The sequence below is a fragment of the Lichenostomus cassidix genome, chromosome 6 (genome assembly GCF_008360975.1).
Source record: "Lichenostomus cassidix isolate B80296 chromosome 6, HeHo_3.0, whole genome shotgun sequence".
Classification (NCBI taxonomy): domain Eukaryota; kingdom Metazoa; phylum Chordata; class Aves; order Passeriformes; family Meliphagidae; genus Lichenostomus; species Lichenostomus cassidix.
Genome location: NC_139487.1, coordinates 28919153 through 28946663, shown reverse-complemented (window position 1 = coordinate 28946663; position 27511 = coordinate 28919153). Strand labels below are relative to the sequence as shown.

The following is a 27511-nucleotide window of genomic DNA, read 5'->3' as shown; positions in this document are numbered from 1 at the left end:
GTGCTGGTACCAGTGGCTACCAGCAGCAGGGGCTGTTGGGAGCTTCTCCCATGTCTGCCATGCCAGCCAACTCCAAGGTGGATCCACTGCTGGTCAAGGCTGAGCCCATCAGTCATGGTGGTAGCACCTCTGGGATAATTGACTTAAGAAGGAGGGGGAAAACTGCAGCAGCAACTGCAGGGAGAGAGAGAGGAGTGAAAAAATGTGAGACAAACAACCCTGACACCAAGGTCAGTGGAAAAGGAGGTGGAGGAGATGCTCCAGGTTGAGATTCTCCTGCAGCCTGTGGTGACAGGCTGTCCCCCTGCAGTCCGTGGAGGTGCATGGTGGAGCAGCCCTTGGAAGACCCCAGGTCAGAGCAAGGGGATGCTCAAAGAAGCATGTGACCCCATGGGAAACCCGTGCTGGAGCAGGTTGCTGGCAGGACCTGTGGCTCCATGGAGAAAGGAGGCCACCTTGGAGCAGGTTTGCTGCTAAGACTCGTGATTCCATGGGGAACCCATGCTGGAGCAGGCTGCTCCTGGAGGAGTGTCTCCAATTGGAGGGACTCCATGCTGGAGCAGGGGAAGAGTGTGAGGAGTCCTCCCCCTGAAAAGGAAGGAGCAGCAGAAGCAATGTGCAATGAGTTGACCACAACCCCCATTACCCATCCCCCTGTGCCACTGGGGCAGCAGTAGGTAGAGAATTCAGAGGTGAAGTTGACCTCAGGAAAAAGGGATAGATGGGGAAAAGGTGTTATAGGGTTCAAGTTTTATTTATCGTTATCCTGCTCTGATTTGATTGGTAATAAGTTAAACTAATTTCCCCAAGTGAGGTCTGTTTTGCCTGTGAGAGTAACTGGTTAGTGATCTCTCCCCAGATCTTGACCCATGAGCATTTCATATTTTCTGAGAGGAGTGATAGAGCAGTTTTGGTGGGCTCCTGGCATCCAGCCTGGGCCAACCCCACACACAAGGATACAAATATTTTCTATTGTACAAATATTTTCTATTTAGCACTTAGATAGGACAGTCATTGTTTGATCCACATTTAGCTGATTCCTGCAATAGCTGCCTAAGCAACATATATTGTTTTCACAATGTGGAACACCAACAATAAAACAATCTGCTGTAAGGTATAGAAACAGATGAAGTAATATTAACAGGAATATATGAATTTTCCTGGATTTTCAACTCTCTGAACAAATACCAGGGCATCTATATTTCAGTCATAATTTATACATAGGCATATTGCATATGCATCTATGTATATGAAATCCATCCATGAGATAATAAATACTCTGTAAAGCATATTTATAACCACTCTTGCTAGTTCAATGAATCACAAACCTTGAGAAGTAATGCAGCATGTTACAAAAATGAATATCTGAGTAGCAGTAAATGGATACCAAATGTATTCTTCTTTTTTTTTTTCCATGCTTCTCAGCTCTGTAACAGAAGAAAGACAGGACAATTTTCCAAAAGGCAAGTGTTGTACACAAACCTGTAAATAACATCTTTAGCAACTTCAGCTGGGTAATAAGCAGAGATTTTTTTTTTTTTAGGTATTATGGGAAAGTTTGGTTCTTTTTTTTATAAATACAGACTGGCTTCCTTAGAGAAGTAGTTCATTCAAACATACTTGGCATAGCCTTCAACAATCATTACTTCTGCAAACTGCAGCAAGTAAAACCTCTGAGTAAAGCAACTGCATATATATGTAACTTATGAACATTCTATTAAAGCCATCAAAAATTTACCACTTCTCATAAGCTCCTGGAACTGTTTCTACATTAGTATGCAATTCCTTTGATCAAAAGCACAGTGCTGTGGAAGGAGACTGGGTACTGGTTATAGGATAAGTAATAATTCAGAGAATGCCCTAAGAACTTGCACCATTGACTATTATGTAGCTGGTGTTTGGTTCTTCTGAAAAACTGCACTCTTGTAGACAATGAAAGCAAATCAAGTACTGGTGCAATCTCGCAGACTTTCACTCCCTCTCCAGGGACTCTGTTGAAGTACATGAAATTGGGATAAATATCTGATTTTCCTATTCTGTTAGAGGTATTTCTCTTAAAGTACTGAGGAGACTTTGGCACAATGTTGAGTTTCTGCCCTTCTATGCAAGCATCTCAGCAGGTATAGCAAACATCCTCCAGCCAGCACATCTGTCACTGGAAGAGTTCAAGTTCCCCAGCCAGTGGCAAGAAACACAAAACAAAAAATACATAAAAATTTGAGACACAAAAGATCTAAAAAAAGGGATACAAAGCATTATCTGAAGTGTGCCTGAGCAGTGTTTATCTCACTGGCAACACTACAAAGGCCAACAGCCACTAAACCACCATGAATTCTCTAGAAAAACTCCTGGATCTGCACAGATCACACACTAAAGAAAAAGACATAGCTTTTGCTAGAACCAGCCCAGTAGCCTACCAGTTGTCACTAAGCCTATGGAAGTTTTGATGAGAGAAGACTCTGTTTGCTCTTTGAATGAGCATCTTTAATGGTACCTTTCATAGTTTCATAAATTTTAAATAAAGTAATTACATCCAGTCTTGTCTTCCATGACACAATCAATTACTTTTCACCTAAGCACAGCTCTGTTGACACCTTCAGCGCATCAAAAAATGTTATTCTGGTGGCAGTTAAGATGACCAATATGTTTCTTTATTTTGTCCTGGCTACATGGCAGCTGCTCTAATGCAAACAACCCCTTGTCTTGCAGAGTCTTGGAGAGGATATGATTCAATGCTCTCATACAGGTAGTTTATTAGTCATGACCACAAGACCATGGTTTTATGCTATGATAAACTCCGACTCCTGCTGTTCCTATTATGCCCATGAGTTTTTGAGGATGATACATGGGAACAGTCAATAGTGAATGAGAACAAGGTGCCCTGTACTAAGATTTTATCTGCTGTACTACTGTGCACGTTACAGATGGATTTCCAGAAGCAGCTGAGCTTTTCTTTCTCTGACGTATAAAATGTTCATGACTGCAGGTGTCAAAGATCAGTTCTTCTGTAACTGAAACAAACACCATATACTTTCCCTCCTACCTCTCTATTGCTATCAACATTGGCGTTTGCCCAAATGTATCCCAGAAGGCATTCAGACTTGATTAAATATACCAAGAGGTAGCGAACCCATAATTTTACTCAGTATTTCACTGTATTTGGCTCACTTTAATATTTAAAGTTTGTTTTCAGCTCACCAAGTCATTTATTCTTCTATCTTTCCTCATCAGATTTGGATGAAGATGTGGAATAACAATAGTTTCAATGCCACTGTTGAGTTGTCTTCTACTGTCAGTCAATCAGAGAAATTTGTTCTCATCTTCCAGAAGCTGACTCTTGTTGAAGATTCCTAAGTTGTAATTGATACATTTGTTATCAAGAAATTGCTATAATAAAGGAAGATCTTATTTATGCCAATATTTATGACATAAAAAGTACTAATAACTACCATATTTATCAGTTTACTGATTCTGCAGAAACTTAAACTTTCTGCTCAACGTTACCCTTGACCACGGATTAGAAGGAAAGTGCATTAGTCAAGTGCCCACTCAAATCATTAGGGGTTTTGAGCAGATTATATGTTAGGATCATTTGGCCATTGTTCTATAAATTAGATAGATTAGATAATTTCTCCCGAAGACAACAAATTAACTTTACCTAAGCAATACACAACCCATGTCAATACTTCTTTAAATTTCACTGTATTGTCTGAATGAGCTCAAAAAATCTGATTAAGGTTTTTATATAGATATGCAATGAAAAACTGTTATTCTGATTATTTACGGTTTGCTTGAACTGCTGGTTTAGCATATTTGGATACCAGTAGCAGATTCTCAAGGATTATAATATAAATATAAATAAATTATAAATATAAATAAATATAAATATCCCCATATAGTGCAAATAGTCATACCATCCTTAGATCAAAACTTACTGACTTTTATAAGAGAAATTGTATGAGCACAGTCACTACTGAGCGGTTTGAGCTCTTCCTGCCACAGCAAGACTTTACAATATTGGCTCCATGTGTGTTACAGAGAGATTTTTCTGAAGTAGCCTTTTAGACTGGCTGTATGTAAACTCTCATGCCCTGATACAGTTTCTGATGGCATCTTGAAGCACTACAGCTACCTGGTCAAGAAGAGACTTGACCAGAAAGGCAATATTCTTTAAAAAATCAAATAATTCAGATGTTCCTGCTTGAGAAAGCAAGGAAGCAAACAAGAGCAGAAAGCTTACATCATTATATTATTCACAATGCTATATATTATTGCACCAAAAAAAATTTTGTACGCTACTCTTTTTAATAAATCTGTAAGATTTTCCTGATGCACAGCACTGATCTTGGCTGAAAAGGTATTCAAATCTGACAAAACAAATACCTGTACTTTTGAAAAATGTTGGTAGCTAAGAAAGAGTGATTGGTGATTGGAATTTTTTGTCAAGACAACATCATACACCTTATCAGTAACATAAATTGTTGGACCCTGCATTATAGACCCTTCAGCTTCAGATCTACAACAGAATCAAACATTAAACAACAGCTACATTGCTTAGTATGGCTAGGAACATTATGTTGGCTGGATCACAATTAATTCAGTATTCCCAGGAAAACCTTTACAATAAGGAACTATGGTTAGTCTTCTCTCTGTAACAGTCATTGAGGTGCACACAGTCCTGGGACACCAAACAGCCTATGGCAGTAGGGGTCCTGTGCAGCCCCTGACATCTCTCACACACTGGCTGCTATGGCCCAGTGCTGAAGGGAGTCCCAGGGTATTCTGCAGGTTTTTCACTCCTATCTGTTCAGACCCTTCAGGCTGTGCAATAGGAGATCTTTTATGTAGCCTCATCATTAGTACCTCAAGAGAAAAATATGGCATAAAATCCTCAGGAAGTAATTTCCAGGAGACTGTATCCTATCTCATCTCTTAACTACCTTACAAAGCTGGTCCCTTTAATAATAAATACTAGTATTAGTTGAAATTATTTTTTCAACAGCAAATAACCTTGTAAATTCACTTTAACAAAAAAGAAGCTACATTTTCCAGAATTTCCACAGCACACACAAGACATAATTCATGGTTCAAAATGTTCTTCACCCCGTGGTCCAGAAATCACTGGCAGACCAGAACCCACCCTGAAGAAGTCTACGAAAAGAATACAAAAAAATCCTACAAAGAAACTATGCATACATATTCTCATGTGTGCAAGGTAGCAAGCAAAGAAGCACAGGGAAGAAACAAACACAATAAATATTCAGAATTCAGCAGGTTTTGGCCATTATACACAAGATTTTCCAGTATGAAGAGAATAACATTATCATTGCACACACTTAAAATACCAGCGTCAAAGTACCAATGTCCAAACAGCCAAAGGGCAGGAAATCACTTTACTTCACAAATCAAATAGACAGTTATTAAGTCATTACATGCTGATTAAATCTCATTTTAATGTCTAATATCCTACAGATGGCTTTGTACAGGCTTTTCTCACTGTTGCAGGATGAGCCTCGTCAGGTAATGCCTTCAGTTGTAAACTGTTTATTGGCAGAGCTAACTCAAAAGCTGGTCATTCTAAAATTTGTTTTTAAGAGGGTCCCTAAGTTTTTAAATTCAAAGCCATGAAATATATTTGCTTCCACTCTCATTTTGTTTCAAAATGCCAGAATACCCTAAAACTACAGTGAGGAGTTTTGTATAAGTAATGATATCTGACTATTTCAAAGCATAAACAAAGGTGATATGAAATTAAGCAAATAGTTATATTTACATAACTCTGAAAGTTTCTGTTTTGGACTTCATTATGCTTTGCACTCCACAGGTCTTCACCTGCACCATAACACATGGAAGGGACTTTTCCCTGATATGGGACATGTCTGTCCACCCTGTGTGAATCTATTGTGATATACCACAGGGGCATAAAAAGTCCTTTCCTACCTCTTGGAGCTTTAGGCTGAATAACTTGGCTGAACCTCAGAATCCTGCTGTTGGCATTTAAATGGCACTGGAAACACTAAACTGCACTGCTGTGTTTTCTGTGCTGCTTTAGGATGTCAAAGGAATCTTTTCATTATTTTGTGTCTAATTGAAATGAGACAGGGAGAACTCTAAAGGTTATATCTTGTGTTCTATTCACAATCCTGACCTCCTTACCTCATTTCCACTATTAATAGATTTGCATTTCTTAAGACACTAATAAATGAGGCTAGTCTAGTAAGGGGAGTAGTATCTTTTAATAGCTGTACTGAAATACTGGAAGAAAACAGAGAAGCTTGCAGACCCTAAAGGAGTGGGTTGTGTGAATACTCCGTTTTCTCCTGCTAGAGTAGCGGTCTAGTAAAAAGATAATATCATGTTACCATTCACAAACTATGCTTCATTTGTATGCCCAGATTATCAGAGCTGCAACAAATCTTCTTTAGACAGGTGACAGTTAAGAAGCCAGTTTAAAACAGAGAGCAACAGCTTGATATGGAAAGATATCTTTATGTTCCAATTACACTGCAGAGTAAAGATCCTCTGTATTTCTGCACAGCCTTTCTGTATTTCTTTAAATACCAACTAATTCTAGGAGAAAAATTGTAATTCAGATTTTCACTTGCATCTTTATTTAAACATGAGTTTTAGCTAGTTTCATCCTCGGGACTTCCCACAATTCATCTATGGTGATAAACCTTAGTATTATTATGAAATCACACTCTTTATATTAAAAGCCCATAATCCCCATATTTTTTTGTTCTCAAAGGACACGATTTACCATAACAGACCTCTGTCATCCACAAGTTAGAAATCCTAAATTTACCTCATTGCCTGGATTCCTGGTAAAAGTAAAGAAAAATACTTTACAGGGATGAGTGACTTGTCTTGATGCCTAAGACAGGCACACACAACCATCTGCTGAAAGAGCTGGCCTCTCTCTTCTCTGACCACACAAGAGGCCAAGACAATTTATTTGGGCTATGGACTAAATGCAAGGGTCTGTCCCATGTGAGATGCCCTAATATAAACAATGCTGCCCCAGAGGAGCAATGATTTGCCTTAGGTCCTGTGTCATACCCGCCAGCCCTATGGCAGGATTTTAGGGCATCTCAAATGGCAGTACAGGTCTCTGTTTAGGCAATTGATTGCTGCTACAGATATCTAACAGAAAGCACCTAAAATTAAATAAAATTTCAGCAATGGGAAAAATTAGTGAACTTTGTAATGTTAAAAGATCTTCAGGTTAATGGTGTAAAGATAACACAAACACAGAAAGCAACGGAGGTAGCTCCTTTTTCTGCTAAGATGAAAGGAGGCCTTCCTCCCCTACCACTTTGAAGCTTAAACCTGCCTTTCACCCCAGCATTCCCTACTTTGGACACTAAGGAAAGAGCTTTCCTTGTTTCGATCTACTTTAACCAGGGTGAAACCAAACTGAGGCATGCCTTTAATTCACAGAGGTAGAACAAAATTTGTGTTTGTGTCCTTCAGCAGTCTCACTGTCACTGCAAGTGGTTTCAGACACTTCGTATTTGCAAATCCATAATTCCACACAAAGCCTTCACAAGGCCTGGCCCCTCCACCACAGTCAACAGCATGTTTATAATCACGTGTAATCAGCTGACCTGATGTGAATGCACATCAGATGGCACATTTGTGTCTGCACTTGCAACTGCTTTCAAGGTTTACTTTTAGAGCAGGATTTTGCAAAAACACAGGATTATGTACATAGTACACAAAAAACTGCAGCACTGTTAGAATAATAAATATTTCACATTTTCTCTGTTCTCTAAGAGGAAGAAGCGTGGGTTGCCTGTTGCTGTTGAGTAGTTAGCAGAGTAATGAATGCACCAGTTCTCAGTGGCAAGAAGGAATGACCTTTATTGTTTTGATTTCATCACATATATAGAGTTCTCAAAAGTCACCCAGATTGGTCAGTCAGAAGCCTTCCCCCAGGCCTGATTGGCCAGGCCTGCACTGCCCAAGTTCTGGGACACTGTTCCAACAACATCCAAACTTTATCTTTATTTACAAAACACAAGAAAACTTCTCATGGGAAAAACCTGTGCTAGCCACAGTTGCCCATTGCTTTATTTGAGAGCTTTATGGATGTACAATTCCTGACTGCAGCAAGTTGGGTTCAGAATAGATTTGATTTCATACTTTGGATATACATCTTGATTAGATTACTCTGCATCTGCCTCATTTTAAAAGAGGTGTTAAAAACCACTATGATATTTCCAAATCTGGTTCACACCCTTTGGTATGCTAAGAATTTTAATATGTTTCACATTCTACACTTTACTGTAAGAGTCAACAAATTTTGCACTCAAAATCCATGCTTGTTACTTAAGTATGTGATTTAAAACTGAGAGAACTGCTCTATATCATTTTACACAGTATGAGTCATGTAATAAACATTTCTGCCCCAATTGTATCAGAAAAGTCTGCTTTTACTCACTGAAGCATTAGTGTTTGAAGGCCCTGGGATTATAATTCCATTTTTAAACTACATTTATCTGAAGACGTATTTATTTTCTAATATATAAGAATGCATTAAATCTAACAGACAGTAAATAAAGCAGATGTGAACCCTGAACACTTGCTTAGAAAATGTGAGATGAGGTAGGATGAGATGATGCTATCTGTAAAGCTTTAGGCACACTTGCCCCAGATTAAGAGTAGATGTTTTAAAATGCTAGTATTTATTCTAAATTACTTGGTTCTCCTTGATCCTCAGACGGATTTAACTGTAGAACAAACCTTTCATATGCCTCCATATGCTCATTTTAAGTTAGCTTTGCATCTGATGAACAGTACAGACTTGCTCCATTTGCGTATTTGGAACCTCTAAAATGTGAAAATCCGTATTAAACAGTAACAGGACATGCAAACCACCCACCAAAGAACATGTCCTTTTTGCCAAGAACAAGGAGAGTCTTATTTGAAATAGCTCATGTGACAAGAGGGTCACAGGAAGGCACAGCACACCAGTTTAGCCAGGCTACATTTTCCCTCCAGAATCACACCTCTCAAGGTGAAATTAGAGCAGATTGGTTCATGCCACAACGGTGCTCTACAAGCAATAACAAGTACAGATCAAACTGACACATATGGGCTGTTATGTGGTCAGCAAATATATTCAAAGTTAATGCCGATCCATCAAATACCTTCAGGCTCCATTACCCTTTCCTTTCACCCAGCTGCTGTTTACAGACAAAAGGAATCCACTCTGTTTTGCAGAGCAGATCAAAGTGTAACAGGCTATATATGGCCTGCAGTGGAAGAAAACAGTGTGGCATATCATACCACTGCAGTGACGTAAGGCCATTACAGGCAGTGACAGAGACACATTGACTTTTGCACCTACTGCAATATTTTAAGCCTCTTTCCACCATGTCATCAAGTACAGAGTTCAGCCACCGGCAGCCCCAGGCAAAATGTGCCAGTGCCAGCCAAAGAAGACTGGGACACTGAGGACAACTCTAGACATGGACTTGCAAGCTGAAGTCTGGCTCAGCTGTGCCTGGGCAAGTGACTGACAGGTAAGGGTGTGCTACCAAAGAAAACATTTTCCATGTCCCAGTAGGACACAGAAAGGAGAAACAGCAAGTCCCAACCATAGGTAACTGTTGACAGAAAACTTGTGTAAAATGCTTCTCTTGCTAATGGATTCTTAAAACACATATATTGCACAAGAGTTTTAACTACTCTCTAAAATCCTAAATTTCTGAATTTAGTTAGTACTGCCACCATAGAAAGAGAACTGTGCCCAAATCTCTGTCAGGTTATGTGAGCCCAGAGGAGGACACGGACTCCCCATGTCCTCATCCTGAAAGCAGAATTCCAAACTCTCGACCAGGTCTTGCAAAGCACAGGAGCAGACATGAAAAATCTACTGCTTCATCAGCTATTGTCAGTGTCTTTCAGAGAAATACAGCCAGAAATATTTTTTCATGGGCTACTTCAAACTCTTTTCTCTAGGCCTGCAGGATAAACAGCACATTTGGGGAAGACTTGTTGTGGAAATTGAAGTGAAACATAAAATTCACATGAGTAAAGAATTTTGACCTGCAAATTTTCTGTCATTGAAGCATTATGAGGCTTCTAGACAGGAGAACCTGGACCCTACACAAGGTAAAATCTGTAGGGGTGTGTTCATAGCTTTGACTATTTGTAACTCAAAGATGACATGATAGTGAGAAATAATGATTACACTGCAAAATGGAATTATCCTCTTCCATTCTTTAGGTGTTCTGCTAATCCCTGAGATACATGACCCTTCTTCCCTTAAGTATAATTGTGTGCATGAATTATGGAAATGGTTTGTTCATAGTCATGAGCATCATAACGAAAAATGCAACTGTTTTGTACTGAATTTCATTTTCACTGGCAAGCCTTAAAACCTTGGGTCTACAGATTTAATGGAACAGTATTTTATTAATCCAGTCCTTTCTTTAATTTTTTTCCTCCACATCTGACATGTCTTCTTGTCTTTTGAGGCTTGAACAGACTGTCATAATATGAAGCTCTCTTTAACAGTTGGACATATTAATGTTCCAGTGACAAAAACCACTCACAGCCACTGTGCGTAAAGAGGGTACACTAATATTCTTTTGCAATTACACCTGGTCCCTTCCTGACCAGTATAAAAATTGCTGGCTTTGGAGAAGCCCAAATATGGATAAAGGAACAAAACTGTATCAGTGAGGGCGAACCAGCATATACAGATCTGCCTAGAAATGCCTGAAGGATTTCAAAATCGTTTAAACCTACCTGATTTTTTTTTTTTTTGCAATAACACTGAATCTAAGAGGAAGAAAACATTTTTTGTGAGGAAATCTGTAAAGAGATACACAGTTACCATCTAATGAGGTTCACATTAGAATGTTCAGGTTGTTAGGAACTGATCCAGACTACTATATATTTCCCATGATTCCCTATACTGCAAGGTACTGTGCTGTAACATGCATGGTACTTTGCAACAATACCCACCTTCTGCATTTTCCTTCCCTACAGTCGATATAACAGTTACCTACAGAAGGACAGGAATGTCAGAAGAGCAGAAAAAGGTTGCAATAAAACAGAAGATGTGATGTGAAAAACACACCTCTCGAGGTGAAATAGGCATTACTTGTAGATTTAGATCACTAGATAATAAAGCTAGGCTAAACTCAGTGACATTGCAAGCTAGTTAGCATACCCCATGCAGAGAAACATTGTTTTATAGAGTGGCTTATGATTGATAACACTCTAGGAATGGTACACACCATCTGACATGCGCAACTCCAGCTTAAAAGATTACCTTCTTTTTTTTCCAGTCATCATTAGAGTAAAAGTTTATGTTAGTCAAGCTAGAAAAAAGGAAAGAGGATTTTTTCTAAGAGAAAAAAACATCTTGCACGATAAATGTTTAAGAATGTTTCAGCTTTCTGTATTTGATCTACATGACTGGTTTATAAACTGCTTTTAAAACTGACAAACAAATCTTGTCAGAGAATAATACAACACACCACTAAGCTGTAGCAAATGATTTCCCTAAGGGTTAGGTTTTGCCATGTGTCCAGAAAAGACCAAATAAAAACATGTCCTTGCTGAAAAAAAGCAGTTTTTCAAAATTCAGCATCCTTCCCATACACAAAGGTTTAATTTTTCGTAGCAAGGCTTTGCTGTATTCTTGGTTTATGTACAGCATATAGCTTTCAACAAATGTCAGTAAGAACAGAGCCACTTTGCCAGACTCCTCAGAGGGTGTTTCACCTGGCTGTATAACAGCTGCATTTCCATGAAAGCTGAGAAGCCCTAGGTTTATGATTAACAATTTAATGTTAGTTACATCATGGGAGAGGCACCTTCTGCAATCTTCTTACATAATTTACTGTACACAGTATTCATTCCAACGTGAGTTATAAGTCATCCATGAGTAAGTCCTGAAGAATGAGAAGAAGCTGTAAGCAACACACAGGAAAACCTGACAACAATGAGCATTTATGATTCATTAATAACTTGGTATTAATCTTTCAGTTTCGGGTTTTCAACTGCTATGTGTAATCATCAGAAACCTCCAGACTGATGTTATCTCTCACATTCCCAAGCTGTAGAACAGGCCTTTCAGCCATTTTTTCCAAACTGCTTTCTTTGTTAGTGCTTGCTGCAGAAAATTACTATGAAAGCCTTAATAGCTTTTGATGGCAGAACAATGAACTTCTGACAAATCTGGTGTTCTGCATAATCATGATCACCATCACTTTATATGTGTGAATGATCTCATTAGACTCTTGTAATTTGTGACTTCTTATTCTCACTCAACTGGGACTACTTTTATCTTATATATGTAAGGTTGCTAACGCATTTGGATGATTGAAGATTTCATTGAAATAGTTTGCAGTGACATTCATAATACTGTAACTACTTCCTAAGCAGACCAGCAACAGCCTACACTTCATGAAGTTTAGTGTATGGGAACAGTACAAATAGAGGTAGTGAAAAGAAAAACAAAATTTACTAATAGCAGGAGCTGTGTCAGAGGCTTTCAGAGGGCCTTTGAATGGAGGGTTGTTCATGAACTGAGGGAGAATGATCCTCACTTGAGGAATATGACTGCAAGACACAAATGTTTGCTATCAGAAATAAAGCCAGTAAATGTACTATTCAGCAAATATGGGCACCACTAATACAAGTGCAAAGCTTTCTCATTCACTTCATTTGAAAAAAACCAAAAAATTCTCATATTTCATCCCACATGTGGAGGATACACTCCTAAAGTCACTTTCACTCATATGCCTGCAATTCTTTTTTTGCTGCTAGATTTTGGATTCACTTTGAATTACAAACCTGATGGAAGTAGGAATGTCTTTTTTTTATCTCTGCTTACAAAAGGTGAATTACATGTGACAGTATCACAACTGCATTATATGCCTACTGTATATAATGTGTTAAACATTACACTACAGGAGAGAAAGGCAATCTCTCAATTTAAAACCTGCAGGCAGACTCCAAGTATTACTGCAATTTCTAAATAAAAACAGGAATAGTCAAAATTGTTTTGATGTGTTGTGCCCTCTTCATCCATGAAGTGCTTAATTCAAATCTCTCTTTTCACACCAAATTTATCAGACCCCAGGGATCCCTTTGGCATCAGGAATCCCAGCTCAATAGAGCAATCAAAGGGAATGGAAGAACTGGGTCACTGATCAATTTGTTCTCTGTGGTGGTCAAAACATCCTGAAGTCTGCTGAATTTGCCTATGTGAGTGATCTCTGTTGTACACAGGGAATTCTCTGAGGGAATTCTCAGAGGCCAGAGTAGCGTCTTTCACCATCTCCTCCAATGGGCCTCCTTTCTAGCAAGAGGCACAGGCAGGAGCAGGCAATGTGCACTCCCTGCTGGCAGAGATCCCACGGGCCATGGCTGTTGTGTGCTGGTGACCAGCCTGACACTGGGACAGGCAGAGCTCTGCAGCCACAGAGTGGAGCTTTCTGCCAGCTGCAACCCTGCCAGCAGGGCAGTCCAAAATTCTGGACTGCCCTGCTGCAATGTCTGTGCAAGCTGCCCAATAGCCAGTTCTCCTTTATACTCCTTTATACTAATATTAATCATTGCAGGCAGGATTGTCAGGAATGACTTATGGCACACCTGCACAGCCAGAGTACAGTGATAGAAATCTGCACATGAAAAGGTGGCATTGCAGGTGTTTTTTTCCCAGGAAGCTCCTGATTCTCTGTGTATGGATCTATTTTTTCCTTTACATAATTACTTCAAATGTAGTTTCTTTGGAAGAAGTTGCCTTCTGCAGCTACACACTGTGTTTCACAAAACCCAAATTCTGATCTGATAGTTTTGCTCAGTTTTCCACTGCCTGTTCACTGACCTATGTCTTTCAATATAATTTCCCTTAAAGGCTTAATGCACTTGTGATATTACAGTATGTCTATTTCTATATAACAGTGCAGGTAGCAGAACCTCGAATGAATACAGCAGGATATTCCATACAGGCATACACAGAACATGTGTTTACATAGATGAATGGCAGAACCAGGCATAGAAAATAAGCCCTAAGAATCACAGCCACGAATTAGGGATTGTATCCGGATCAAAGGATCACACAGCCAGGCTTTGTGGTGGAGGAAGGTTGTATGACCACATTCAATGTTATTCTTTGAAATGGCCTGCTCACTATGGCAGAGGTAGAAGATGGTCATCTTAACTTCTAACAGAACTAGGTGCAAGTCCTACATCTCAAGGAAAGGATTAGCCATGTTCTTTTTCTGACATTCCTTTTTCCAGTGGATACCAAAGGCCATATTTTATTGGAGTAGGATTATATTTCACTCTTTCTGCTCCTGGGCTCAAAGTAATTCCCTATTTTGTATAAAAATGGCCTATGTGAGTCTGAACAACTATACTTTAGTGTCAATAATTAGGCAAGTGAGGAGATAGGTAAGGCTACTACAGGTACAAAACATATATGTGTTCTATAGATCTCCAGTGCACCTAAGATATTTAATTAGCTTTATTCATACTAATAATGCTGTGGGGAAAAAAAAAAGTTGATAAGAAATCCCCACAGCCACAAGTGCTTTCTGACCTACTACTGCAAGAGGTCCTTTCCTCGCTATTTTGAACTAGGCTGTTTCCAGGTAATGTTATTTCTGTCCAGGCTCACAAAGTATCAAATGTGTGAGGAAATTACATGCTGTTTTATTGAGAACCATTTGGAAAAATTGGATTTGGTATGTAATTTCAAACTTATGGAGTTAATTTGCCATGTTCATTCTGGATTCATAAGCATTGCCTTAGGTTTGGTTAATGTGGTTTTGTATTTTAATACAGAATAGAACAATCATATAGCAGCTCTGCCTGAGAGAGATTTAAGGCTTAACTAGAAATTAATGATAAGGAAATTCCCTATGGTGCAATGTGAGGTCACCTGAACTGAGTAAAGATAATAGCCAGGATTCTGTAGAGTACGTTAATTTTGGGATGTCAAATTTGAGACATCTTAAAAAGCCTGGGTTTTCAAAGGACAAGTGTTCCACTGTTTTCAGAAAGAAGACAGGTTGAGTACCCTTAAAAGCAACAAGCCAGTAAATCTTGGAAAAACTGCTTTATTCCAAGAAGAAAATGGTTTACTTTAAGGACAAACGTCCTTTTTCCATTTTGCATTAGGCACTTGAAAACCCTGCCAGCATTTGCAAAACATATGCGATTTAATGATTGTATGAGAAGAGGCAGCTGTAAGTAAACTGATAGCTATGAAATCTTAAAGTAAATTCTATATAAGATACCTTTATTAGTAGCTGGAAATACTAATACTAAATACTTCTGTATTTAGAGGACACTCTCCCTTTCTGTGTCCATTGAAGTAGACAGAATTTTTCAGAAAACTGCCTCAGAATCAGAATATAGCAACAACTACAGTGAATGTCACCAGACCTATACAGAGGAGGATATTCTTATTTCCCTAGTTAGTTTATACGTCCTTTTTGCTGTGCTGTGCCCAGTTATTGTGTGCAACTAAATAAATGCAATCAAAGACCTCCTCCGTGATGGTACCTGGTGCTAAAAACGTGTAGTTTACTGGAGGCTGGAGAGGGGCAGGGAAGTTGAGGGGTACAACGTCTTTCTAAGATAAATTGTATTTACATTTCCCCAGTGTCTGGTGTGCAGTGACCTTGGAGCTTGACTGTTCTCACAGTAACTGTGTCAGGTGTGACAGCAGATGTACTCAGCTGCACTCTCTGCTGCAGCAAGACAGAAAGCAAAGGAGAGCACAGGCCATCCTTCACTTTTAGGAGGACAATATACCTGATTATACATCACTTTGTGTCCATGCCTTTCTTTTTGTATCCCTTACTCCTTGTACAGAACTGCAAAACTGCTTAGGATTGCACTGTCATCCACAGCTGCCTCATTGTCTCTGTGTCCCACCTCTCCTCAGATTCTAAATCACTCTTGGAATCCCTACAAATGAAGTTTCATGTCCCATGAAAGTTTCATGTCTCCTCTATTAACACCCCCCACTACTTCTTCTCCCTCAGAAAGTCTTTTTCCCAATCAGCTATACATTTGTGAACATAATGGCAAGAATATGAGTTCTGTGCTAACCATCAGGTAGCTACCAATATGATGAGAGCACTTCACCGAAACAGTAACTGCAAAAGAACACAAAGGGGGTTTCTGTCTCTCAGCTTAAGGTTTAAACTAATTTCTTTTAGCTACTGTACAAAGATAGCTGTGTGGATACCACAGGTAGAACTGGCCCATTAAAAACTGAGCTCTATGCTGAACAAAAATTATAAATCACCCCTAGAATTCTCTTTGGACTATCTAAACATTGGCTTTCTTGTTCATTTATGAACATCAAAATCTTTAACACATGTCTGCATCTTACTGAAGAAAAAAATATCACATTTTCTTTCTTGTTAAACCCTCTTGCTTTGCAAGATAGCACACGATGCATAAAGCAAATACATTTGGCTCTTCTGTGACCATGCAAAGAAACAGTGACTATTTCACAGGCTACAGTCAAGGTCCTGGCTCCCTCCTCCTCTGCCTTCTGCCTCAGTAAGAACGTGAACAGGGGGGTTCTGGATTCCAGCTCTCTCCCTTGTGTTCCTGAACACTTGGGCAAGCACTCAGCACATCCTCATACCTGCCAGACACCCAGCTGCAGCCAAGAATCAAAGGCCAGGCCTTTTTTTTTTCCTTTTAATGCAATATTGGAAAACATATTCAAGAGCCTCCCCTTGATCTTCCTCCTCCCTTTTCTTCTCTCCATGACTGTCAATTCTTTTGACTGAGTATCATATCACTGGGATTGATTGCACAAGAGTCACCTGAATGCCAGTCACAATGTTTAACCTTCCATTCACCTGCATGCTCTGAGACATATGATCTTCTTCAAACACTCACCCTATGATTTACAGATAGGGGAAAAGTGAGCACTGAGGCAGCAAAGTGCAGGGCTTAAAATGAACTGAAATGAAATGTTTCATATATGCAGGCATTGCTAAACAGTAAAGTCCTTGTTTATGATATATCTTATTTTACCTTCAACCCACAGTGACTTTATCACACCTCATTTGTAAACTCTGGGTATAAATTCTCACAAACCCAGTGTATTTCATTTATTCATATTGATAAATCTTTTCTTAAGGAATTTGTCCTGCTAAAACTGTTAGGGCTGAGGCAATGCCTAAAATTGTGCATCAGCTTAAATAAAAGCCTTAAGAATGTGCCAGTTTTTCCCACAGAACACGGACAGGAAATCAGCACCACACATTTCCAGAAAGCCTACAGTGTTCCAGAACCAAAAGCAACATACCTGCATTGGCCCAAGACAGCATTTGAGCTAATGGCAACTGGAGCCTGTCGCAGTACCCTGATTAATACCTAAAATATTTGGCAGGCTGCTGCTGCTGCTGCATTCTATGAGGGGACAAAGAAAAAAAAAATTAAAAAAAAAAAAAAAAAAAAGAAAAAGGTTTTATCCAGATGCCCAAATCCATTACATAGCAGAGAAATAAGACACAGCATATTTCACTGAAAACCAGGCTAGTAAGAAAAGAACTCCTTAATAAACAATCACTCTTATGGCATGACACTCTTTATATGCACACACCTAGTCTCGCCCTAATATCTCAATATTTCAGCCTATGCCAACTGTTGAATAAGGTTAAGTCATTCTGAAGACGCTATTAGATCCCCAGAACATGCAAACATGAAACTGTATCTTCCTCAGCTCTGCTACTCACAGATCTATTTGTAATTCAAGAGACATAAACTAGACAAGGTGCCCTGGCAGACCCACCAAAGTTCTCACTGACTTTTTTCTTGGTAGCTTTCTAGTTTCAGAAATTATAATTCTTGTCTCAAGGTGTTGGATACAGCAATTACTGAAGACGTTAAGTTTATCAAAGATACTCATTCCAGACAAAAAATCCCCATGCTACAGAATTTATCAGATTTACACCAATTTGTACCATGAGATTTTTCACTTTCATTGCCACATTCTGCCACTAAAAAGTAGATAGGAAACCTTATTATTCTCACTATCCAGGTAGCAGTGTCTTTGCTTTTACTTCCCATCAGGATTAAATATCAATGAAAAAATAATAAGAGTGCTTGAAAGTTCAGAAATACAGCCTAAGAACTAAAATATTTTCAGATGAATGCATGTGCTCTGTGAATTAAATTTTGCAGTCACTAATCACAAACTGTTGTTTGCTTTTGTTTTTAATGGCCCAGATTAATACCAAAATACAAATGACCTTGTCAGGTAATTCAGAAAGTCAATCATGTCACTAAGGCTACAGATTTTTTTGGCTCACAGATCAACTTTGGACTAAGAAAAGAAAAAGCATCTATTTTCCACAAAACCATCCCCAAATTTAAAAATAACCTGGCTTTAAACTATAGATTTTGTCACGTTTTTCCACTTTATTTTCCATTCTTGGGAGCCACAATATGTAACAGCACAAGTGCTGTGGCAGAACAGATGACAGGACAGATTGCTGTGTTATCTTTTAAAAGCCAAAATAGATTCAGGGTTATAAAGGAAACTTTCTATAGTCTGATGTATTGACACTGATTTCCTATCTCTGTCTTACTTGCCAGGCTAGGACCTTGCAACTGATTTGCTATCAGTAACAGGGTCTCTGACCTGCTGATGAGATGAGGAGTGTCAAAATGAGACCCTGCAGAAGTGCTGCTTCTTTGTACTAGGTAGGGAAAGTGCATATCACTGCAAGTTCGAATCCCTTTCCATAGAACTGAATCTTGATGCCCTGTAGGTGCTGCTGGTGATTGTAGCATCAGGGATACCTGGTCCTCGAAGCTTGGAATCTGACTGTGTGTTGAAGATTCACTAACAGCCTTAAAACCCCTTTGGCCCTGTGACTCAGTTTTATTTAGAGAAATTGGGAAAACTGAGATTTATGCAGATAATTTGTAACAATTCCTTATAGCAACTCTAGTTGCTGCCATCTAAACTGGTAGAATGCTTCCTTTAGGTTTCTCAGCACAGGAAAGACCTGCTGGACCTGCTGGAGTGGATCCAGCAGAGGGCCACAAAAATAACCGGAGGGATGGAACACCTATCCTATGAGGAAAAGCTAAAATAGTTGGCATTGTTCTGTCTCGAGAGAAAAGGATTTGGGGAGACGCTACAGTAGCTTTTGAAAACTTAAAGCAGACTTACAAGAAAAATGGGGACAAACATTTAGTAGGGTTTGTACAATAGGACAAAGGTAATGGTTTTAAACTAAAAGATTTAGACTAGATACAAGAAAAATATTTTTTTACAATGAGGGTGGTCAAACACTGGCACAGGTTGTCCAGAGAGGTGATGGATGCCTCATCCGTAGAAACATTCAAGGTCAGGTTGGACAGAGCTCTGAGCATCCTAATCTAGTTGAAGATGTCCCTGCTCGCTGCAGGTGGTCCCTTAAACTTAAAGGGACCCATAAAAGGCCCAACTTCAAAGGTCCCTTCAAACTCAAACTATTCTGTGATTCTATTATTATTTTACTGCTTCAGTATTACTGGCCAGATGTGTGGATTGGTTAGTGGCTCTGTGTACATTCACAGCTCAATAAAGTGACGCACACTTCTCTTGAGAGGCACAAACATTCATTTATCCTTTTTATGCTAGTGGATTGTGTTAACCCTAAACACTGACAAGTGCCAGGGGACAAAGAGTGAGTCACATCATAGACAGTGTTCTGCATCTTCAAAACATGAAAATACTGCCAAGAATTCTTTACAGAAGTTGCCATGAAGTCTTCAAAATTCACATGCTTCATAATAGACTATAATTGAAGAGGAAAAAAATACTTAGACATTTATCACTAAATGTATAGAATTCCCTAAATGGAAAACAAAATAGTTCATAGTTTATGAACTATTTAGAAATACCACTGTAATATTCAAAAATTCTTTGAATGATTTACATATGTTCTAAGCATGTCATAGACAAAGAAGTATTATCCTGTAAAGGCTGAACCAAACTAGTACTTGTGTAGATGTCTATTAACTCTTTATAAACTGTTAAAAGCGCCCACTTAAGAGCAAGTAGTCAAGTAACAAATAATAATGTTGCCTACACCAACTGGTCAGCTCCTTTCTCAAATTTCAAAACATCTGGACTTTTCCAAAATATTTCAAACTATGACTCTTCAAACACACTGGTGTTTTCTGAAAGTTCTAGCAGAAGAGCAGTCAGTATCTAGAAACACTGATGGATTGCTGACAGTGATTGAGCTCGTTAAAGACAATGGAAAACTTTCTTGAGTTTCGTGCCACATGCATTCAGTCTGAAAAGAGTAAGTAACTGGTAACAAAACACGACATTGCCAAAATTTTCTCTTTTCTAAAATTGTTTTCACACCTTTTCTTTTTTTGAGCTACAGGAGCTAGTTATGTATTCAGAAAACATCTTTTCTATAGTTATCAAGACACATAGATCTTAAGCCCAAATGAAGTTTTGAAGATGAAACACTAGTTTAGCATCATTTAATTAACTATTTCCATTAAAATGTAAGTCTGAAAATTTGAATGCAATACTCAGTTTTCCCTATATTTTTTCTCATTTTTTCCTAATTTTCTTAACTTTTTAATAGGTTCATTTAAATGTAACTGGCATCATTTCAGTGTCTCTCTGTTGGAAAATGTCAAGTTTCCTCATACAATATATCACACCCAACACAAAAAATCACAGTTCTCTTTCTTGATCCTCTTTAGCTCTCCAGCTCCACAAGCAATTAAAATCCAGACCATCAGATCCAACATCTTGCTAGGACAAAGAGGTCAGAATCTGAATCCAGACATAAGGATTATTTACTGACTCTACCATTGTAGCAAACCTCTCTTATTTACAGTGAGACAACTCTGGTCTCCACTAGTGATGCACTGCAAGTTGATAATTCTTAACTTGTCTTAGGGTCTCCTAAACCAACAGCAAAATATGGATTCCAAGTGCACATGAATATAAGGAGAAGGTCTACTTGGCACTCAGGTCCTCTGTGTTCTCAGAAATGGCTTTGTACTGTGTTGACTTTGGCTTCTGAGGAACCATAGTGCTTACAGGCCATGGCAGAAGGTAGCACATAAACCTGAGGTTTGAGTTTGGGCCTTTTTAGCAGCAAAAACTTTTGTTGAAAATTTTTATATAAGCACCTACATTTAATTTTAGCTGATAAATGGGAGACAAAACAAGGATGTGAAAACAGACAATAAGTTGATTAAACAGCATGAAGAAATACTACTTACTGTTCTATATCTTTTTATGGATGGCAGTCTATTACTAGGTCTGGAAAAAGATGTTCGCATGAGGTCCAAATACTTGACAACTAAGGATACTTACAGTAGCATATTGGACCAGCTTGAAAACAAAATTGCCAGTGTTGCCATTTCAGATATATGTGTGCATCCATTTTTGCATGCACATCATAATCTGAGATATCAGAAGGCACTGTTTTTCCTGTAGTTACATAGACTGGCTAGTTTTGGCCAAAGTCTCTTGGTACTGTAAGTGGTATTTGTGATGATAGAAACAAGGAATTCTTTTACAGCAACCAGCATTTGAACTGATGTGTAAGTCACCACAAAAAGATATGCTTATATGAGAATGATACATGTGAGAGACTCCCACATGCACTACACAAGAGGAGTTTGGGCCTAGACGACAAAGATTGGAGGTGGTGTGCTCATTCTCATCTTCCACACTGGTCTCAGACTTCAAAATCAGGAGTGGAAACGCACAAAACAATGTGACATTTGAATAGTGCTAAATCTAGGAAGTGAGATAAAATTGTATCTTTTTCTTGGAAACTCATGGTCACCAGAAGAATTTGCGCCAGCAAACAAGTATTGGATTAAATCCAATGCATATTTTCAGCTCAACAGCATTTAATTCAAATGGGCCTGCTCTCCATGAGTTACAGCTGATCATGAATGCTTTCCAAAGCAGGGTAAAACTGTTCTGTTCTAGTTTGGTTCACATTCACTGCATGCTGAAAGGGTATGGTGGAAGGGTGTTCAGAACTAAGCCTAGATGGTATCACAGGTCTTGGCTTATTATACAGAGGATTTGTTAGGAAAGCAGCTACATTGGTGCAAATCCTCTGTATTGGCAGAGCAAACAACTGCACACACTATGCATTGCTGCAATCCAGCTGGGTTTCAAGCGGGGATTAAATTCTGTGACTCAGGCTAAACAGAGGAACTATCTAGTCACAAACTTATGTTGCAGGAGCACACACAAATGGAGGGACTTAGTCACTTATCAGTCTCCACAGCAAAGTCATCCATGAGCTCTGTAGTTGCTATGTGGAGGAAGGAAAGGAGAGGATAGGATAGGAATATTTTGGTCAGTTCTTGCCCTGTCTCAGTTTTACATCTGAACATAAGGATAGATAAGCTTCAGACAGTTTAACACTCTACATTACCTCATGATCTCTTCTTCCTGAATCAATTTTTTGTAATTACGAAGCCATATAAGCTTTCCTTGCTGAATTTTGTGCTTTACAAGAGACTAGTTTGGTGTAGCTAAACATATTCACTACATTTAATAAAACTGTGAAAATAAATTAGTGGAAAGGTTTGTCTTTATCCTCCTTCCATGGCATTGTTGTTTTTTCCAGTATTCTTTGGAGCATATTCTTCAGAGGCTTGTCCAAGCTGGTTATAAGCCTTTTTATTTAAAAAGAACAAACTGTATGAAGACATGATTTTGAGCAATGCTGGATAAACAAGAACTGTCCATCAAACCAGAGTTAACAAATGTTTATTTGTAAGAACCACTAGACCTCAGGAACCCTGCTGTCACTTCACTCCTGATACTTCTGAGCCCAAAGCAATGGGAGATTCAGGTCGGTTTTCCAAAATCAGGAATGGATTCCCCCTGTATTAATTTTGTATATTATAGATTTGACATTTCCACAACCTATTTCTCCTCAGGCTAAAATATTTCACTGTTCAACAGTCTGCCAGTGAAATCCTTCCTCTCTCAGTTTTCAAGTCAGTATCTTAACCCAGACAAATCTTTGCCAGTCTTACATAGAAGGTTTGTCTAGTATGAACACAATGTGATTCACAGTGGTGATTGCTTCAGTGTTTGTAGGATTATTTTTATAACAGCATATGAAGATAATGTAAATCTTCAGTAAAAGGTTATAGTGTGCCTCCTGACGTTTTACTTGACTCTTACTCTGCTCACAACTCCCACTGAACTATGTATAATGTTTTAGGTGTGGACTTGCCATATCCTCATAGGGAAGAACTAAAATATCTCACTACTCTGATTTGTTGTATTACACCTTAAGACTGTAATAAGGCTTTCTAAAAAAAGGCCCTGAAAGCCCTCAGTAGCTAAATGACTGTGATTCTGATGTCTCTTAGGACAAAGAGGCAGCGTTCAAGGCCACTACAATCTTTGCCACACACAGATGTGGAGAACAAGAGCTCCACCTGCCCTAATACCAAATGACAGGGAATAGGAATGTAAGCCAGAGCTGGCCACAGCCTGCTGGAGACTGGACAGAGCCAGAGAACACTCAGCAAGGGAATGCCATTATCTGAAGCCTCTTCCAGGCCAATCTGGCAGTAAAGAGCTACAGTAACCACAGTCATAACCCTAAGACAATAGAGGATGAAACATTAAAAACCTCTCAATAAATTGTAGCATAATGAGCCATTAGCTTCCAGGCCTGCCTGGAAAGGCCTGGGATTTTATGCCACGTCCTATATGACCTGCCATGTCACCATAGTTCACTTGGCAGAACTGAGCGCACAAACACTCCCTGTTCCACCACAGCACAAAGGTCTGTGCTCAATCCACTGTCAGTGACACCTATTGCTTCAAGGCACTGGTTGAAAGCAGCAGAGAGGACTTTCAGAAAACTCCCAATCTACCTACATCCTAACAACCCACTACATAACATGTAGTGAGTGCTGAAGAGTACAAATGCACTTAGAATCACGAATCAGATTTTGTTTCATTTTTCTGCAGAAAAATATTACCTCTCCCAAATCTTTTATCCTTTAAGAACTCAGACATATAATGAAAGCCATGAGTCACCCAGAGCTACTACAGTCAGACTAATGTAACTGCAGCTCATTAACAACTGCAGCAATGAAAAGACTCACAATCATAATCATTTTTGTCACCTTCATATCTTTTGTGAATAAGGAGCAATTATAGTCTTGACATCATGACTGGTATCAGTCTGTCTTATGTCTAGGTTCAAGAGATATTGTCATAAAAGTTACACAACTGTCAGCCAACAATTATTCTTAACAGCAAAATTAATAAATTTTATTGGCATCCATTTCTGGAAACCTAGAACTTACATAGCTTCTCCTCACCTATCCCATGCACACTTCAAAGGATAATGGCACTCCATCTCGGCTTATAGCTTCAACACCTGTAATTTTGCAGAAAAATAAGCTCCATATTAAAAGCACAAATTAATTTTTTAAAAAATCAATAAGGACTATAAATGAAAGTTTGTGGAAAGAGAACAAGCGTTCTGTGAAGACCATTAGCTTTCCATACTACTGCCTTATTAATTTAAGGCTGAAATTGAATTATACTACTTTAAAGAGAAATTATTTACTAAATACTTGCCTGTTTTTTCTCTGAATTAAATGTACAGTCTTAGTAGCCAAGGCATAGCTTTAATGAAAATATCCTACACCCAGTAATTATAGAGCAGTGAAAAACCAGGAAATCCTTCTTTGCTGGCTTGAGAAAGTAAGTGAATGGGACTATCCTTAGCCTAGCAAAGTTTCGTCTTTGGTGCAATTGAGAAGCTTCCTTGTGTTGGACCCAGTCTGAGATTAAACATAGGAGTTCAATTTCCAAAACTGTCAGTCAAGAACCTTTCAAACAACCTAAATTCATTTTGAAGTGCTAAAGGAAATACACAAAACAGAATCAAGGCATTGAGTGCTCACAAAACACAGCTGATTTAAAGCAAACTATATAACCTGTTGCGTGGGTGGACTTTTATCTCATGTGGGTTTAGTTAGCAGAGCTAAAAATGTTAGCCAATGCAAGGTTGGAGGCTGTCCTCTGAACAGATGCAGATGATAACCCTTGTGAGCTCAGCTGTCTGCTCCAATTGCCTTGCAAATGATAGTGTGTTTCCAGCACAAATTACAGGAATTTAGACAGTTTGTTTGTACAGAGTGAAATTGCACAACTATACAATTCTGCACACAAATACTGTGGAAACAGAGTGGAGGGCTCCTCATATTTCTCTAAATATGAGTTACCAGGACTCTGTGTAAATTCTTCCCAATCAAAAAAATCCTTCCATTTCTGGGGAGTAACTATGGCCTAGCAATCTTTCTTTGCCCTTGGTACCACACATGCAACAAAGGTCATTATCTTTCAGTATTTATTCAAAATCTTAACATTTAGCCAAGTGGCTAACACTTTCTCTCCACTTGAGGGGCTCACAATACCAAGGCATTTATTTTAAAGGCTCAGCTGCTGGAATCCTGTGACCACTGTCCCACATTTCTTCTACAAATGTAAAGCACAGGGTACGTTAGTATTTGACAGCACTCTAAAGCTGATTTATGTGCTGAAGGCAGCCTGCCCATGGCAGCATGGAGCTCCACATAGGCTAATTCCCCTTGCTGCACAGTTCAGCATACTGACAGAGTATGCACGTATACTGCACTATTGACACTGTATATAGCAGGTACACATTTCAAGCTTTCATGACTCCACAGTGAAGCACATGAAATAAAAATCACCAAAAGAAGAAAGACAATTCAATGACTCCTGCCTCTCTTGAGGTTTTCATGACGTGGGGGCTTGGTTCATTAGTTCTGCACAGGACGCCTGATCTCTGCCATTCAGATAGGAGAGCAGTTTGGCTGCAAGCCCAGCCTGCCTCTCCCTCTACCTGCAATAATGCCAGCTCCTGCTGTCCTTAGGCCCTGTATCTCAGGCCTTTGCTTTTCAGAAGGGCTGTGTTGTCAGAAATCCCCCATAACCAACATTAAATATCACTAATGTGAAGCACTGCCACAAGGGCTGAGCACCTGGCCCTCAAATTCTCCTGAACAGCACAGGATGACCCCCGGTGCAAAACTGAGTCTAAGACCCTGAGTAACCAGAAAATTCCTTGAACACCAGGCTACTGGGCTGTTCCTCAAATTCACCTAAGCATTTCAGCAATATGCTCTATAACCCTTTTAAATGCCTTATGGTTCTGGAGTACTTATGGCAGTCCACTATTGCTCTCTTTAAAGGCTTCTGTTAGTATATTATTGCTAGTGAGGTCAGACACCCTGAGGGCAGTGTAAATGGAAAGCATCCTGGGCGGAAAACAGGCTTAACGTTGCTCTACCTACAATTCAGCAGGAAAGTCCTGTGTGGGGAAACTGAGGCGAGCAGGGCAGTGCGGTGGGATTTACTCGTCAGAGAGCAATGTTAAACAGAGGAGTATTCACATCCCAAGGAGAAAAACACACCTTGATCGCACCGTCGGATTCAACATTTCATCGCGCTGATGCAGCAGGTAGGATGCGGCTGAGTACCCCACCTTCCCACACGCACGGGCGATGCCATTGCGGCCACTCCCCGCACGGGGCCCCGCAGGATTTCCTGCCTCCGCAGCCCCTCAATTCCTGGAAACGATCTCTGCAGAGGGCAGGAAGGGCGAGCGCGCCACCGCCGCCACCCCAGAGCCCCGTGAAGGGCGCGGCGACCCCCGGCCCCTCACAGCAGGGCAGGGCAGGGCAGCGCGCGCTTCCCCCTCACGCCCTTCTCCGCGCGCGCTTCCCGCCACCCCGCGCGCGCGCGCTGCTGTAACGGCCGCAGCAGGAGCACCGCGTGCCGGGGCGCGCTCACGTGACGGCGCTGGTTGGCTGGGGCGCGCGCGCCCGCTCCGCTCCGCGCCGGGCACAGCACAGAACGGCACAGCACAGCACGGCACAGCTCGGTACGGTACGGAACGGCACGGAACAGCACGGCGCAGCAGGGCGGGACGGGACCGCACCCCAGACACCGCACCGCCCTCCGCACCCCGCCGAGCGTCACTTCTGTCCTGTCCCCAGCAGCTCCCGCTCCGCGCTCAGGTGAGACGCTGCAGCCCCGGTGGCGGGAGGGCGTGAGGGACAGAGGGAGGGAGGGAGGGAGGGAGGGCGCGGGACGGGCAGACGCCGCCGCCGGTCGCTGTGGGTGACCCAGCGGGGCCGGACGCCGTGGGAAGCTGCAGCGGGGGAAGGAGCGGCGGGCGGCTGGGACACCGCGGAGCTGGGACCGGCGGGCAGAGGGTGCTCCCCGTTCCGGGGCAGCTCCTGACAGCAGCCCCCGGCTCCTGCCTCAGGAGGGTCTCGGCAGCTGCCCGGCTCGCCCTGGTGTCCCGTGCCCTTCCGCGGTAAGGCCAAAAATGCTGACAGCTCGCTTGGGTGTCAGGCGGTCCTGCTGCATCGCTGCCGAGCCGCTCCATTCCGTTAGAAGTGTTTGTTGTGTCTCTGTTCCTCACGGTGCGGGCAGTGCGCTGGGCTA

At 40.3% G+C, this 27511-nt stretch overlaps 1 protein-coding gene and 1 long non-coding RNA gene across 4 annotated transcripts in view; one reads left to right on the top strand and one right to left on the bottom strand.

The window, feature by feature from the left end:
- LOC146435556 (uncharacterized) overlaps window positions 1–26795 on the bottom strand; it is a 79086-nt gene extending 52291 nt beyond the window's left edge. The window contains exons 1-4 of the long non-coding RNA XR_014853001.1: window positions 26473–26795; window positions 24334–24407; window positions 3199–3350; window positions 1329–1427 (exon numbers count right to left, since the gene is read on the bottom strand). This is a non-coding gene — a long non-coding RNA (uncharacterized LOC146435556). The remainder of the gene's footprint in view (window positions 1–1328; window positions 1428–3198; window positions 3351–24333; window positions 24408–26472) is intronic.
- A 121-nt stretch (window positions 26796–26916) lies between these two features.
- The window catches only part of RHOBTB1 (Rho related BTB domain containing 1), a 51942-nt gene continuing 51347 nt past the window's right edge, over window positions 26917–27511 (top strand). For 2 of the 3 annotated variants that reach the window (XM_085064234.1, XM_085064230.1), the window contains exon 1: window positions 26917–27078. The gene's annotated coding sequence lies outside the window, so the exon portion shown is untranslated. Of the gene's footprint in view, window positions 27079–27222; window positions 27381–27511 lie in introns of those variants that run through there. The other variant, XM_085064231.1, reaches the window with a different exon arrangement.